This window comes from Nomascus leucogenys, chromosome 15 (genome assembly GCF_006542625.1).
Source record: "Nomascus leucogenys isolate Asia chromosome 15, Asia_NLE_v1, whole genome shotgun sequence".
Lineage (NCBI taxonomy): Eukaryota > Metazoa > Chordata > Mammalia > Primates > Hylobatidae > Nomascus > Nomascus leucogenys.
Window position 1 is genome coordinate 81,723,733 of NC_044395.1, and position 14,991 is coordinate 81,738,723.

The 14,991-nt window shown below is 36.2% G+C and overlaps 1 protein-coding gene across 2 annotated transcripts in view; it reads left to right on the forward strand.

Moving 5' to 3' along the window:
* The window catches only part of NELL1 (neural EGFL like 1), a 915,720-nt gene that overhangs the window by 223,347 nt on the left and 677,382 nt on the right, over positions 1 to 14,991 (forward strand). The window lies entirely within an intron of this gene.

Sequence of the window (14,991 nt, forward strand, 5' to 3'; positions counted from 1 at the left end):
AGTGGGAAGGGCATGGCATAATAACTACTAATGTTTATTGAACGCTTACTTTGTGACACATGCTTTTCTATGTGCTTGACATGAATAAACTGGTTTACTTGTCACAGTAATTTGTGAAGTAGGTGCTTTGAAACCAGGTAGAGAGTTAAGTGACTTGCCCAAGGTTATCCAGTTCACTCTGCTACGAGGGATGGATGATCCAGAATGCAAATGATCCTCAAAATGTTGACCTCCCAATTGTGAAGGATTTAGGATAATCTTCAAACTGGTTTCCCTTCTCAGATTATATATTAATTCAGTTTAGAGTAGATATCTAGATATGAAAAATACATCTCTGCTTCCTTGAGCTTTGGTTTAATTGCATTACTGGGAACAGAAAACCAAATACTGCATATTCTCACTTATAAGTGGGAGCTAAACATTGAATACACATGGACACAAAGATGGGAGCAGTAAACACTGTGGACTACTAGAGGTGGGAGGGAGAGAGGGAGCCATGGGCTGAAAAACTATTTGGTACCATGCTCACTACCTGAGTGACTGGACCATCCATACCCTAAACCTCAGCATCATGCAGTATACCCATGTAATAAACCTGCATGTGTACCCTCTACATCCAAAATTTAAAAAAAAAACCGCATTATTATACTTCACGGAAACATACGGATACAGTGATAAAATGAATTAAAAGACTTAAAAATACCATGAAATTTTAAGACAATCTTGTTCTTTGAAAGAATGACACACTTTTGCTTCTGGCAATATGGCAGACTAGATATTCTAAAAATCCTTCTGCTTCAAAATGCCTATAATGCTTGATAAAATACCACAAAAATATTTTAAAATTCAGTGTTGTAATTGTATGAAAAGAATTCCTTGGGGACCAAATATATGGAGGGGAGAGAAGGCCAGAGGGGTATCAGTACCAGGAACTTAGAGCCTTAGATTCCTTCCTTTTTATTTTTAAAAAATTAAGGTGTAATTCCACATGTTCTCACTCACAGGTGGGAGTTGAACAATGAGAACACATGGACACAGGGTGGGGAACATCATACACAGGGGCTGGGGGAGAGATAGCATTAGGAGAAATAACTAATGTAAATGATGGCTTGATGGGTGCAGCAAACCAATATGGCACATACCAAGGTAATAAACCTGCACGTTGTGCACATGTACCCTAGAACTTAAAATATAATAAAAAAGTAAGAGGTAATTTACATGCAGGAAAATTCATTCCATTTTATGTACAGTGTTACAAGTTTTGGAAAATCTACACTATATTATAATCATCATTATAATTGAGACAAAGAACCATTTCTTTATCTCCAAAAATTTCCATCCCCCTTTGTATTAAACCCTTCTCCTCACCCGAAGCCTTTAGCAACCACTGGTCTGTTTTCTGACCCTGTAGTTTTGTCTTTACCAGAATGTTATATAAATGGAATCATTTGTGTGTGTGTGTGTGTGTGTGTGTGTTTACATAAGTTTGTATGTTGAGATTCACCAGGTTGTTGTGTGTTTCAGTGTTTCATTGTTTTCTATTGCCGAGTAGTATTCCAGTTCTGTTGTATGAATGTATCATACTTTGTTTATCCATTCTTCAGTTGATGGACATCTGGGTTTTTTCCAGTTTGGAACAGTTATGAATAGAACCACTATAAACATTTGCATACAGGTTTTTGTGTGAACAGCGGTTTTGATTTCACTTAGGTAAGTGTGTAGGTATGGAATTACTGGGTTGTATATTAAGTGTATGTTTAAATTCACAGGCAACTGCTAAACCGTTTTTCAAAGTAGCTGTGCCGGTTTTTGCATTCCTACCAGCAATCTATGAAAATTTCAGTTAGAGCCTTGAATTTCAACCGTCTGTATAGGATGGGAGGAATTACTTAGATCCCATGTGTGACTGAGTGTTGGAATGGAAATTTTTAAAGTAAAGCCAGTCCACTATCTAGCAGAGGGAGGCAATCCAGAAACTATCCTGTCTGCATCTCATCTCCAGATGAGAAAAAATAATACTTCCCAGAGAACTAGTAAACCACAGCACTTGGAGGGTTGCAGACTTGACACCCAGATTTACTTTACCCATGAAACTCAATAAAGTATATTAAAGTGGCCCTGGATTAGGTACCATGGGAGTCCTGATGAAGAAAATACAAATTATCTTTGGAGAAACTCAATTTTGATGTAGACCTCAAAGGATGCCCGCAGATTAAGTCCATAAAATAGGAGCTCTAAAGCCATCATGAATGACAGTGGAAAGAAACAAAAAAATGCTCAGTTAGTCCTCACAGGGCTACAGAAAATGAAATTAGCAGATAAATAATGTTTTTTTTTAATTTTTTTAAAAAAACTTCTGTTTAAAATGTTTGAAGAATCAAAATAATAAAGAATGTATGATGACTAGAGATAATAAATAGGCCCAGAGATAGCTGAACTATAAAAAGCACTTCCAAAAATGAAAGATATAGTTGTTGAAGTTAAAAAAAAAAAACAAAAAAACCTCAGTGAACCTGCTAAACAGATTAGACACAGGTAGGAAGAGCATTTGTGAAATGGAAAATATTGTTAAAGTAATTAAACTAATTGTAGTGCTTCAGAGATAAAGAGAAGAAAATAGGAAAGAGGTTAAAATATAGAAAAGATACATGTATATAAAAAAAGTTTACATATCTATTTAATATGTGTGTATATGTATGCATATCTGTATAAAACGGCTGTTCTGATGCCTCTATGTTTTCTAAGTGGCTTCTTAGATAGCTTAGATAGATAGCTTCTAAGATATGTATATTATTATAATATACATATATTTAAAAATTAAGGAAGATAATAAAGAATATATATATATGCATATATATTTGAAAATTCCAGATAATAAACAGAGATAAAGGTTATGGGCACTATTACAAGTATAACGGGTAAGAATTTTCTAAACTCGATAAGAGACATTAATTCTCATTACTGAAAGAACAATGAAATAAAAGTATATGTTGTTGATTGCTATCTAAGAAGCCACTTAGAAAACATAGAGGCATCCTAACAGCCATTTTATTTAGCTCAAAAACCAATTTTTTTCTGCTTTGACCTGGCTAAGCTGATACTTGCTAGGCTCTCTCCCATGTCTGTGGTTAATTGGCATGCTAGCAGATGGCAGGATGATCTGAGAGCCTCTTCACCTCTCTGGGGGTTGGCTGGCTGTTGACTCTTGTTCCTCAGTTGTCCTCCACATGGTCTCTCATCTCCAATGGCCTAGCTCAGCTTATTTACATGTCAGCCCTGGGATTCCAAGTATAGGAAGAGTGCAATCCCTAGAGTACTAATATTTTCAAGGCTTTGCTTGATCACATTTGCTAATGTTTTATTGCCCAAAGCAAGTCATATGGCCAAATCCAGAGTCAAAATGTAAATAAATAGACTTCATCTCTCGCAGGGCTGCTCCATGATATCACATTGGAAAGATATGGATGCAAGGAGGGAAGAATTTTTTTTGGCCACATCAACAACCTATTATACAAATCAAGATAAATAGACAGTCACACTTAGGTATATCAGCAGAATAGCAGAACTTCAAAGACACAGAGAAGATCTTAAAAATAGCCAGTGACAAAACACAAATTTTTTACAAAAGGATAGCAAATTGAACAGCTGGCTTTTAAACAGTAAAAGCAGAAGTCAAAAGACAATAGAAGTGTTTTCCAAGTTTTGAGAGAAAATAACTCTCAAATATAGTAGCATATACCAAGCTTAATTGTCATTTGAGAATGTGTGTGACAAAGACATTAGTAGAGAAATAAAACTCTCAGTTTGTAACCAATAGATCTTCATTTAAAAAAATTTCCTGGAAGGAAGACATACAGTGCAAGAAGAATTGGAGAGCAAACAAATGTTGACAGTATGCACAAATCTCAGTGATTATTATTCTGAATGATTGCCATTATCCTTGTTTGATTGAAATATAATAGTAATGCTTAATTTTAGAAAAATAAAATTAAAAATATTGACAGTGGAATCCTTCACCATCAACCAAGATATCCAGGTTCTCTCATCAAAATTGACTAGAAGGCTGGCGTGACTCGTGGAAAGAAGGAAGAACAGTGCGGTGCGATGGCCCATCTGAGAGCCACACGGGAAAGGGGAGCCCCCTCTCTGCAGCCAAGGGAGGCAGATTTCCAGTAACTCCAGCCAGAGACTCAGGGACAGAATTTGGATTTCCCTGGGCCTGAGCCCCTAGGGGGAGAGGTGGCCACAGTCTGTGTGGACCAGCAGACTTAGCCTCTTCTCTTGGTAATTCTGAAGAATCCGAGCAGCCTAGATGAGTAGGTTTCCCCCCAGCAAAGCACACCCGCTCTACCAATGGACAAAATGCCTCATTAAACAGGTCCTGGTCCCTGTGCCACCCAACTGAGTGAGACCCTTCAACAGGGGTTGTCAGACACCCTATACAGGAGCGATCCTACTGGTATCAGTTTGGTGTCTTTCGAGGTCAGAGGTCCCAGAAGGAGCAGGAATCCATCTTTGCTGTTCTCCAGCCTCCTTAAGTGACATCTCCAGGCATGGGAGTGAATCAGGTGAACAGGGCCTGAAGTGAATCCCTAGCAAACTGCAGCAGCCCTACAGAAGAGGGACCTGACTATTGAAATAAAAACAAGCAGAAAGTGACAGCAACAGCATCGTCAACGACAACAAAAGACCCCCACAAAAACCCCATCCAAAGGTCAGCAGCCTCAAAGACTGAAACTAGACAAACTCACGAAGATGAGAAAGAATCAAAGAAAAAATTCTGAAAACCCAAAAGGCCAGAGGGCCTCTTCTCCAAATGATTTCAGTGTCTCTCCAGCAAGGGCACATAACTGGATGGAGAATCAGATGGACAAATTGACAGAAGCAGGCTTCAGAAGGTGGGTAATAACAAACTCCTCTGAGTTAAAGGAGCATGTTCTAACCCAATGCAAGGAAGCTAAGGTTAAAGGAACTGCTAACTAGAATAACCAGCTTAGAGAGGAATATGAACAACCTGATGGAACTGAAAAACACGGCACAAGCTTTGTGAAGCATATGCAAGTATCAATAGCTGAATTGACCAAGCAGAGAAAAGGACATTAGAGTTTGAAGACCACCTTACTGAAAAAAGCCATGCAGAAAAGAATAAAGAAAAAAGAATGAAAAGGAATGAACAAAGCCTCCAAGAAATATGGAACTTCATAAAAAGACCGAACCTACCATTGACTGGAGTACCAGAAGGAGACAGGGAGAATGGAAACAAGCTGGAAAACACACTTCAGGATATTATCCAGGAGAACCTCCCCAACCTAGCAAGACAGGCCAACATGCAAATTCAGGAAATACAAAGAACACCATTAAGATACTCTATGAGAATATCAACCCCAAGACACATAATCATCAGCTTCACGAAGGTTGAAATGCAGGAAAAAACTGTTAAGGGCAGTCAGAGAGAAAGACCAAGTCACCTACAAAGGGAAGCCCATCAGACTAACAGTGGACCTCTTAGCAGAAACTCTGTAAGCCAGAAGAGATTGGGGGCCAATATTCAACATTCTTAAAGAAAAGAATTTTCAACCCAGAATTTCACATCCAGCCAAAGTAAGCTTCATAAGCGAAGGAGAAATAAAATTCTTTCCAGACAAGCAAATGCTGAGGGATTTTGTTACCACCAGGCCTGCCCTGCAAGAGCTGCTGAAAGAAACACTAAATATGGAAAGGAAAAACTGGTACCAGCCACTGCAAAAACACCAAAATATAAAGACCAATGACACTACAAAGAAACTGCATCAACTAGTGTGTAAAATAACCAAATAACATCATGATGACAGGATCAAATTCACACATAACAATACTAACCTTAAATGTAAATGAGCTAAGTGCCCCAATTAAAAGACACAGACTGGCAAATTGGATAAGGAGTCAAGACCAACTGGTATGCTGTATTCAGGAGATCCATCTTACATACAAAGACGCACACAGGCTCAAAATAAAGGGATGGAGGAAAATTTACCAAGCAAATGGAAGGCAAAAAAAGGCAGAGGTTGGAATCCTAGTCTCTGACAAAACAGACTTTAAACCAACAAAGATAAAAAAAGACAAAGAAGGGCATTACATAATGGTAAAGGGATAAATTCAACAAGAAGAGCTAACTATCCTAAATATATATATGCACCCGATACAGGAGCACCCAGATTCATAAAGCAAGTTCTTAGAGACCTACAAAGAGACTTAGACTCCCACATAATAATAGTGAGAGACTTTAACACCCCACTGTCAATATTAGACAGATCAACACGACAGAAAATTAACAAGGGTATTCAGGACTTGAACTCCGCTTTGCATCAAGTGGACCTAGTAGATATCTACAGAACTCTTCACCCAAATCAACAGAATATACATTCTTCTCAGTGCCACGTGACACTTATTCTAAAATCAACCACATAATTGGACATAAAACACTCCTCAGCAAATGCAAAAGAACTGAAATCATAACAAACAGTCTCTCAGACCACGGTGCAATCAAATTAGAACTCAGGATTAAGAAACTCGCTCAAACCCGTACAATTTCATGAAATCTGAACAATATGCTCCTGAATGACTCCTGAGTAAATAATGAAATTAAGGCAGAAATCAAGAAGTTCTTTGAGACCAATGAGAACAAGGAGACAATGTACCAGAACTGATTATCAGAGAAATGCAAACCAAAACCACAATGAGATACCATCTCATACAAGTCAGAATGGTGATTATTGAAAAGGCAAAAAACAATAGATCCTATGTGAGGCTGTGGAGAAATAGGAATGCTTTTACACGTCGGTGGGAATGCAAATTAGTTCAACCATTGTGGAAGACAGTATGGTGATTCCTTAAGGATCTGTGACCAGAAATACCATTTGACCCAGCAGTCCCATTACTGAGTGTATACACAAAGGAATATAAATCATTCTACTGTGAAGACACATGTGGCCGGGCGCAGTGGCTCAGGCCGGGCACGGTGGCTCACACCTGTAATCTCAGCACTTTGGGAGGCCCAGGTGGGTGGATCACGAGGTCAGGAGTTCGAGACCAGCCTGACCAACATGGTGAAAGCCCGTCTCTACTAAAAATACAAAACTTAGCCGGGTGTGGCAGCACGCGCCAGTAATCTCAGCTACTTAGGAGACTGAGGCAGGAGAATCGCTTGAACCCATGAGGTGGAGATTGCAGTGAGCTGAGATTGTACCATTGTACTCCAGCCTGGGTGACAGAGCGAGACTGTTTCAAAAAAAAAAAAAAATAGACACATGCACATGTATGTTTATTGCAGCACTATTCACAATAGCAAAGACATGGAACCAATCCAAATGCTCATCAATGTTAGACTAAAGAAAATGTGGTACATATACACCATGGCATACTACGCAGCCATAAAAAGGAATGAGTTAATGTCCTTTGCAGAGACATGGGTGAAGCTGGAAGCCATCGTCCTCAGCAAACTAACACAGGAACAGAAAACCAAACAACAATGCATGTTCTTACTCATAAGTGGGAGTTTAACATTAAGAACACATGGATACAGAGAGAGGAACAACACACCCCAGGGCCTGTTGGGGGGTGAGGGGTGAGGGGAGGGAATTTAGAGGATAGATCAATAGGTGCAGCAAACCACTGTGGCACATGTCCTATGTCACAAACCTGCACAATCTGCACATGTATCCAGTGTTTTTTTTTTTAGAATAAATAAAAAAATAAATCAATTAAAATTAAAATTAAAAAAATATTGACAGCAATAAAATGATAGTAAAGGTGATCTGATTTAAAGTGTTCTAAGGCCTGATTTAAATCAAGTGTTCTAAGTGGTCAGAAAAAGAATGGAGAAACTGATTAGACTTTAAGTCTGCATGTTAGAATTAAAACAATATCAAAATAATAGAAATCATGTTTAACTCCCAAACTCTGAGATTTAAGTATGAGAGAAAAGGGGATTTTTTTAAGCCTTGTCAACCCAAAATAAGGTAAGAAGAGAAATATTTAATATAAGATACCAGATATAATTCCACTTCACAATTGTTATTACTAATTTAAGTGATTTACAGTTAGAATGAAAAATAAGAGTATTATATTGAATTCATAAAACCCAAAGCCTGTTGTATATTGCTTACAGTGAAACAATAAAAAATATGGACTCATAAATGTTGATAGTGAGGTAGTTAAAAAAAAAAAAAAGAAAAGAAAAATAGGCCCAACTAAACATGAGAATGCTGGAGAAACTGCTGATATCAAACTGCAAGGCCAAAAAGGTCACCACATAATAATAAGCTATTTTAAAGATGTATGTACTGAATAACATCTCAAACTGTATGTTGTAGCCTGGCAGGATAGCAGGGATGGATGGCCTACTCACTACAGTGTGCTGGGGTCAACTGAATATCCCCATGGGGAAAGCACTAATCTTGACCCTGTTTCACACAACTGATAATGCAAAATCAATTCCAAGTGGGCTATAGATCAAAATCTAAAAGTTAAACTGACAAAGCTTATAAAACATAACATAGGAGAATACTTTATGACCTTGATGTAGGAAAAATACTTTTTAAATAAGACATAAGAAATAATAGCTATAAAGGAAAAGACTGATCCATTGGAATAAATTAAAATTTGGAACTTTTCTCATCATAGATGACTAAGAGAGTAAAAAGGCATGTCAAGGAATAGGACGAGCTATTCAAAGTAGTTGTGTCCCACAAAGGCCTTTTATCCAAGCTGTATAAAGGACCCCTTCACATCAATAACAAAAAGCTATCCAATAAAAACATTTGAGAAAAATGCTACCAGGCACTTCACAAAAGGGAATGTCCAAAAGGCCAGTAAACATAGGGGATGGTATCAATATGATTAGTCATCAGGGAAAGTAAAGCCAAACTGAGATGCTACTGAATATCCATCAGAATGGATCAAATTAAAAACACAGACCATACCATGTATTTGCAAGGATGTGGAACAATTAGAGCCTTCATTCACTGCTGGTGGGAATGAAATTGATTTAAGTACTAAGGAAAGCTGTTTGTTACTATAGTTAATAAAATGGACATATGTATGCCCTATGACCAAGAAAGAATACTCTAGGTACCTAATGTCTAATACAGATATGCATTTGTATACGTTAAAAGGCATGCACAGAATTTTTAAGATTTGCATAAATCTGTGGGTTACATGTAAATGTTGTTATATGTGTATAACGTACAGTGATCAAGTCAAGGTATTTAGGGTGTCCATTGCCTAAGTATAATACTTTTTTGTTAAGCATAGTCAACCTACTCTGCTACCAAACATTGAAATTATTCCTTCTATCTTACTGTGTGTATGTACCCTTTAACCAGCTTCTCTTCATTCTTGCTCCATGTACCCCATTCACCCTTCCCAGTCTCTGTTATCTGTCATTCCAATCTCTTTCTTTCCACACTCTAGCTGCATATTCAAATTTATTAGCTCCCACTTAAAAGTGAGAACATGTAATATTTGCCTTTTTTTTTTTTTTTTTTTTTTTTGAGATGGAGTCTCGCTCTGTCGCCCAGGCTGGAGTGCAGTGGCATGATCTTGGCTCACTGCAACCTCCGCCTCTCCAGGTTTAAGCAGTTCTCTGCCTCAGCCTCCAGAGTAGCTGGGATTACGGGTGTGTGCCACCACGCCCGGCTAATTTTTTGGTATTTTTTAGTAGAGACAGGGTTTCATCGTTTTGGCCAGGCTGGTCTTGAACTCCTGACCTCATGATCCACCCGCCTCGGCCTCCCAAAGTGCTGGGATTACAGGCGTGAGCCACCGCACCCGGCCAGTACTTGCCTTTTTTATGCCTGGCTTATTTCACTTAAGATAATGACCTCCGGTTTCATCCATGTTGCTGAAAATGACATGACTTCATTTTCTTTTTTTGGCTGAATAGTATTTCATTGTGTATATAGGCCACATTTTCTTTTTTAAAAATTCTATGATTTGGTGTTTTTTTATATATATTTTTTAATTTCACTAGTTTTTGGGGAACAGGTGGTTTTTTGTTATATAGATAAGTTCTTTAGTGGTGATTTCTGAGATTTTTGGTGCACCCATCACCTGAGCATTGTACACAGTACCCAACGTGTAGTCTTTTATCCCTCACCCTCTCTCACCCTTTCCCCTAAGTCCCCAGAATCCATTCTGCCATTCTTATGCCTTTGTGCCCTCATAGCTTAGCTCCCACTTATAAGAGAGAACATACGATATTTGGTTTTCCATTCCTGAGTTACTTCACTTAGAATAATGGTCTCCAGTTTCATTCAGGTTGCTGTGAATGCTATTATTTCACTTCCTTTTATGGCTGAGTAGTATTTATATCTATATGCCACAATTTCTTTATCCATTCATTGGTTGATGGACATTTAGGCTGGTTCCATGTCTTTGCAATTGTGAATTGTGCTGCTATAACCGTGTGTACAAGTGTCTTTTTCATATAATGACTTCTTTTCTTCTGGGTAGATAGCCAGTAGTGGGATTGCTGGATCAAATGGTATTTCCACTTTTGATTCTTTAAAGAATCTCCATACTGTTTTCCATAGTGGTTAATGGTGTACATTCACACCAGCAGTGTAAAAGTTTTCCCTTTTCACCACATCCATGCCAACATCTATTTTTTTTTATTTTTAAATTATGACCATTCTTGCAGGGCTAAGGTGGTATTTCACTGTGGTTTTAATTTTCATTTCCCTGATAATTAGTGATGTGAGCATTTTTTCATATGTTTGTCGACTATTTGTATATACCACATTTTCTTTATTCATTCATTCATTGATGAACACTTAGGGTGATTCCATATTTTTGCTTTCACAAATAAATAATATTTGCTTTTACAAATCTATAAATAAAACTAGGGAAGTCTCCTAGTTTTATTTATAGATCTAGGTGGCAATTGCACAAAGTGTTTACATCAAGTTAATTCATCAATATGTACTTTTATGATTTGTGTAACTCTGTATATCTTATTGTTTAATAAAAATGTTTACTAAACATATATGCATATATGCATAGTATGTAATTAGAGGGAAAATGGATACATTTGCCATCAGACTGAGTGATATTTAACATACTTCTTGCAGTAACTTATAGATCAAGCAAGTAGAAAAGTTAGTAAGCATATGGATTCAAACATACTTAACAAGTTTAATGGCTATATATATATATATATATACACATACACACACACATACACACTCTACCAACAACGAACACATCTAGCACATGGAATCTTTGTGAAAATTAACTACATAAAAGGCCATAAAAAGGAAGTCTCCACAAATTACAAAAAAGATACATAGACCATATTCTCTGATGAAAATGCAGTTACGTTAGAAATAGTGAAAAGATAACTAAACTCCCACCTTTATATGTTTGGAAATATAAACAGTATCATTTAAAGTAACTAATTAGTCTGGGGGAAAATAATAGTATAAATTAATAACTAACTCAGAAAGATAATATCACAATTTGTGAGATGCAGCTAAAGCAATTCTTAGCAGTATTTATCTTTAAATGCTTGTATTAGAAAAGGTAGATATTTAACGAGTTAAACATCCAAATAGGGAAGTTAGAAAAAGAACAACAGAATGTATACAAAATAAGTAAAAGGAATGAAATAGTAAGCATTTAGAACAGAAATTCATAAAATAATGAATAGGGTACAATAGGCAAGATCAAGAAAGCCAAAATTTGGTCATTTGAAAATACACTGGGAAGTTTGAGCAAGAAGAAGATGAGAGAAGGCATAAATGTAGTAGAAATAAAAAAAGCATATAACAATAAATGCTGCAAAAATTAAAACAGTAGTAACCATTTATTAATAACTTTTTGCCAATAAAATGGAAAATTAGAGAAAAATGGACAATTTTCTAAAGCTACATGAATGACCAAAATGGACTTGAAATAAACAACTATGGTAGTCTTACCTTCATTAAAGTAATTGAGTTTATGATTCAAAGTCTATTGTACCAGTTAGCTTTTGATATACAGCAAATCAAAACAAAGCTTGATGGCTTAAAACAACAGCCTTTATTTACCTCACAATTTTGTGGGTTAGCAATTTGAGCTGGGCTTACTTTGCTGGATTTTATTCTCAATGGGTTCATTTGTGCATCTTTGATCAGCTGCTGGGGTTTCTGGGGCCTGGCTGTACTAGAATGGCCTTAGCTGGTATGGCTCATCTCTGCTTCATGTGGCCTCTCGATTTCCAGAAGTCTAGCTCAAACTAGTTTACATGATCATGGAACAAAGTTTCAAGAGTCAGAGCAGAAATGCACATGGTCTTTTGAGGCTTAGGCTTGAAACTTGCACTAGATTACTTTGCTGCATTATATTGGCCAAAGCAAGTTACAAGCCCAGCTTAGATTCAAGTGTATTGGAAATAGATTTGACCTTTTGATGGGATATGCTACAAATGTACATTGCACAAGGTATGGACACAGTGAGGATCAAAGGACTGAGACCATTCTGGCAGTCTACCATGTCCCTCTACCAAATAACCACGAGGCTCACACAGTTTTACAGGGGAGTTCTAGCACACATTCAAGGAAATAATTCCAATCTTATATACACTCTTCCAGAGAGGAGAATAAATGAGAATACCACTCATCTAATTTTATGAGGATAGTGTCACCTTGATTTGCAGACTAGACAAGGACTGTATGAGAAGGGAATTGCTTAAGCCAATTTACTTTTGAACAGATTAGATTAAAAAATTTAAACAAAATATTATTAGCAAACTGTTTATTAGCGGTGCGTATGTATGCATGTGTGTCTGGGTGTGTGAGAGAGAACAAATTGATTATTTCAACAGTGAAAATTTGTTTTTATCTTCAGAAAATTTCTTAATGAAATTCATTATGTTGAACAGACAAAATGAGAAAAAAATCCAATGGTCTTCTCAAGAGGCAGAAAAGGCACTAGAAGAAATTCAATACTGACTCATTAAAAATTCTCAGCAAACTAGAAATAGAAGGAAACTTCATTAAATTGATAAAAGTACATAAACATACATCAAATATAATACTTATGGTTTAAATATTAAGAGAATTCCTGTTAAAATCAGGAACCACACAAGAATGACTATTATCAATGTTTCTATTCAACATTGTAGTGGAGGTTCTTACCAGCAAAATAAGTAAAAATCTTAAGGATTATAATAAAGAAAAATGTAGTTATTAACTTACATAGATGCCTATATAGAAAAAATGATCACCAAATTATTAGAATTAGCAAGAGAGTTCAGAAAGAGTGCTAGACGTAAAGCCAAAGATAAGATCAATTGCATTGCTGAACAAAAGCAGCACAGTAGCAGCTGCAACAGCAATAATAACAAAAACTGTAATTAAATATTTTATTTATAATATTAAAAGGTGAATAAAATACTTAGGAACAAATCAAATAAAATATATACATGACACCTATAAAGAAAATTATAAAATTTTATTAAAAACCACTAAAGAAGACCTAATTGGGGAGAAGTACACTATGTTCTTGGAGAAGAAGGCATAAAATAATAAAAACATCTGATTCTTCCACATTGGTCTCTAGGGTTAATGAGCTTGTAATCAGTTCCAAAGAGGATTTTTTTTTTTTTTTTCCTGATGGACTCTGTAAACTGATGCTAAAATTTTTAGGGAAGACCAGAGGCCAAGAATAACTAAGACATTTTCTGAGGGAGAAAAAGGAAGGGACTTAGCTATCCAGATGTGAAGGCTTATTGTAAAGTTATAGCAATCAACAGAGTGTGATATCACTACACTGATCAGCACATGAACCAAGAGATCAGAATGGAGAGGCCAGAAATGATCCTTTCGTCTTATGTGGAAACTTGGAAACTTGATACATAACTGATGTGGCATTCCTGACCAATGAGGAAAGGATGGATTCATCAATACATGGTTAGGAAAATCAGTTATTTAAAAACATTATATATATATTATAGACACAGACATTGAGTGATGTAATTGATTTTTGTGTACAGTATAAGGAAAAGCTTCAAATATATACCTGGACCCCATACATAAAAATCATTTACAAGTACAATTGAATTAAATACCTAACTGTGAAAGCTCCATGTTGAAAGGTTTAGAAGACAACATAAGAACATATCTTCACGATCTCAGTCAGGATAGAGAAGTTCTTAGACAAGATAAAAAAAATGCACAAGTCCTTAAAGAAAATATTGATGGGTTTACTGCATACAATTCTAAAAATTGTGACAATACATCAAAGAAGATCTTGACAACAATTAGCAAAAAAAAGTATTCATTGAAGGAATGCTTTAAATCAATAAGAAAGCTTTTTTAACTCAATAGGAAGTCAGGCAAAAGATATAGAAGGATGGTTTTGCAAAGTAGAAAACATAAATAGCCAGTGAACATATTGAAAGTAATTCAAGTTCACTAGTTATCTTGGAAATGCAAATTAAAACCACTATGGGAAACCATTTCTTCACCCATTAGCCTGGCAAAAGTGAAAAACCATCTGACAATGCTGTGTGTAGGGGAAGTCATTGAGCAATGGATTCTTACCCATTGTGCTGGAAACTTGAATTGGTGGAATAAATAGAGAGGGAAATTTGGGGATCCTTGTAATGTGCATACATTTTGACATAGGAGCCCAACTCTTTGGTATAAACATTGAAGAAACTCTTGGTCATATACCCAGGTATATATGTATAAGCATCATCACAGGAGTTTTTTTTTTTTTTTTTTTTTTTTTTGGTAATTTCAAAAACTTGGAAAAAACCTAATTGTCCATCAATAGGAGAATGTTTAAATGCATTGTAGTAGAGACATAGAAACATAAAAATCAGTGAAATTGAACAAAACTTGATGAATTGCTGAAGTACTTTTAAATGAAAAAACTAGTAGCAGGAGAAAATTACAGTATTAAATCATTTATATATTTCAAAATGCAAGATAATTCAATATACAGCTTATTAATACATCCCTATATATA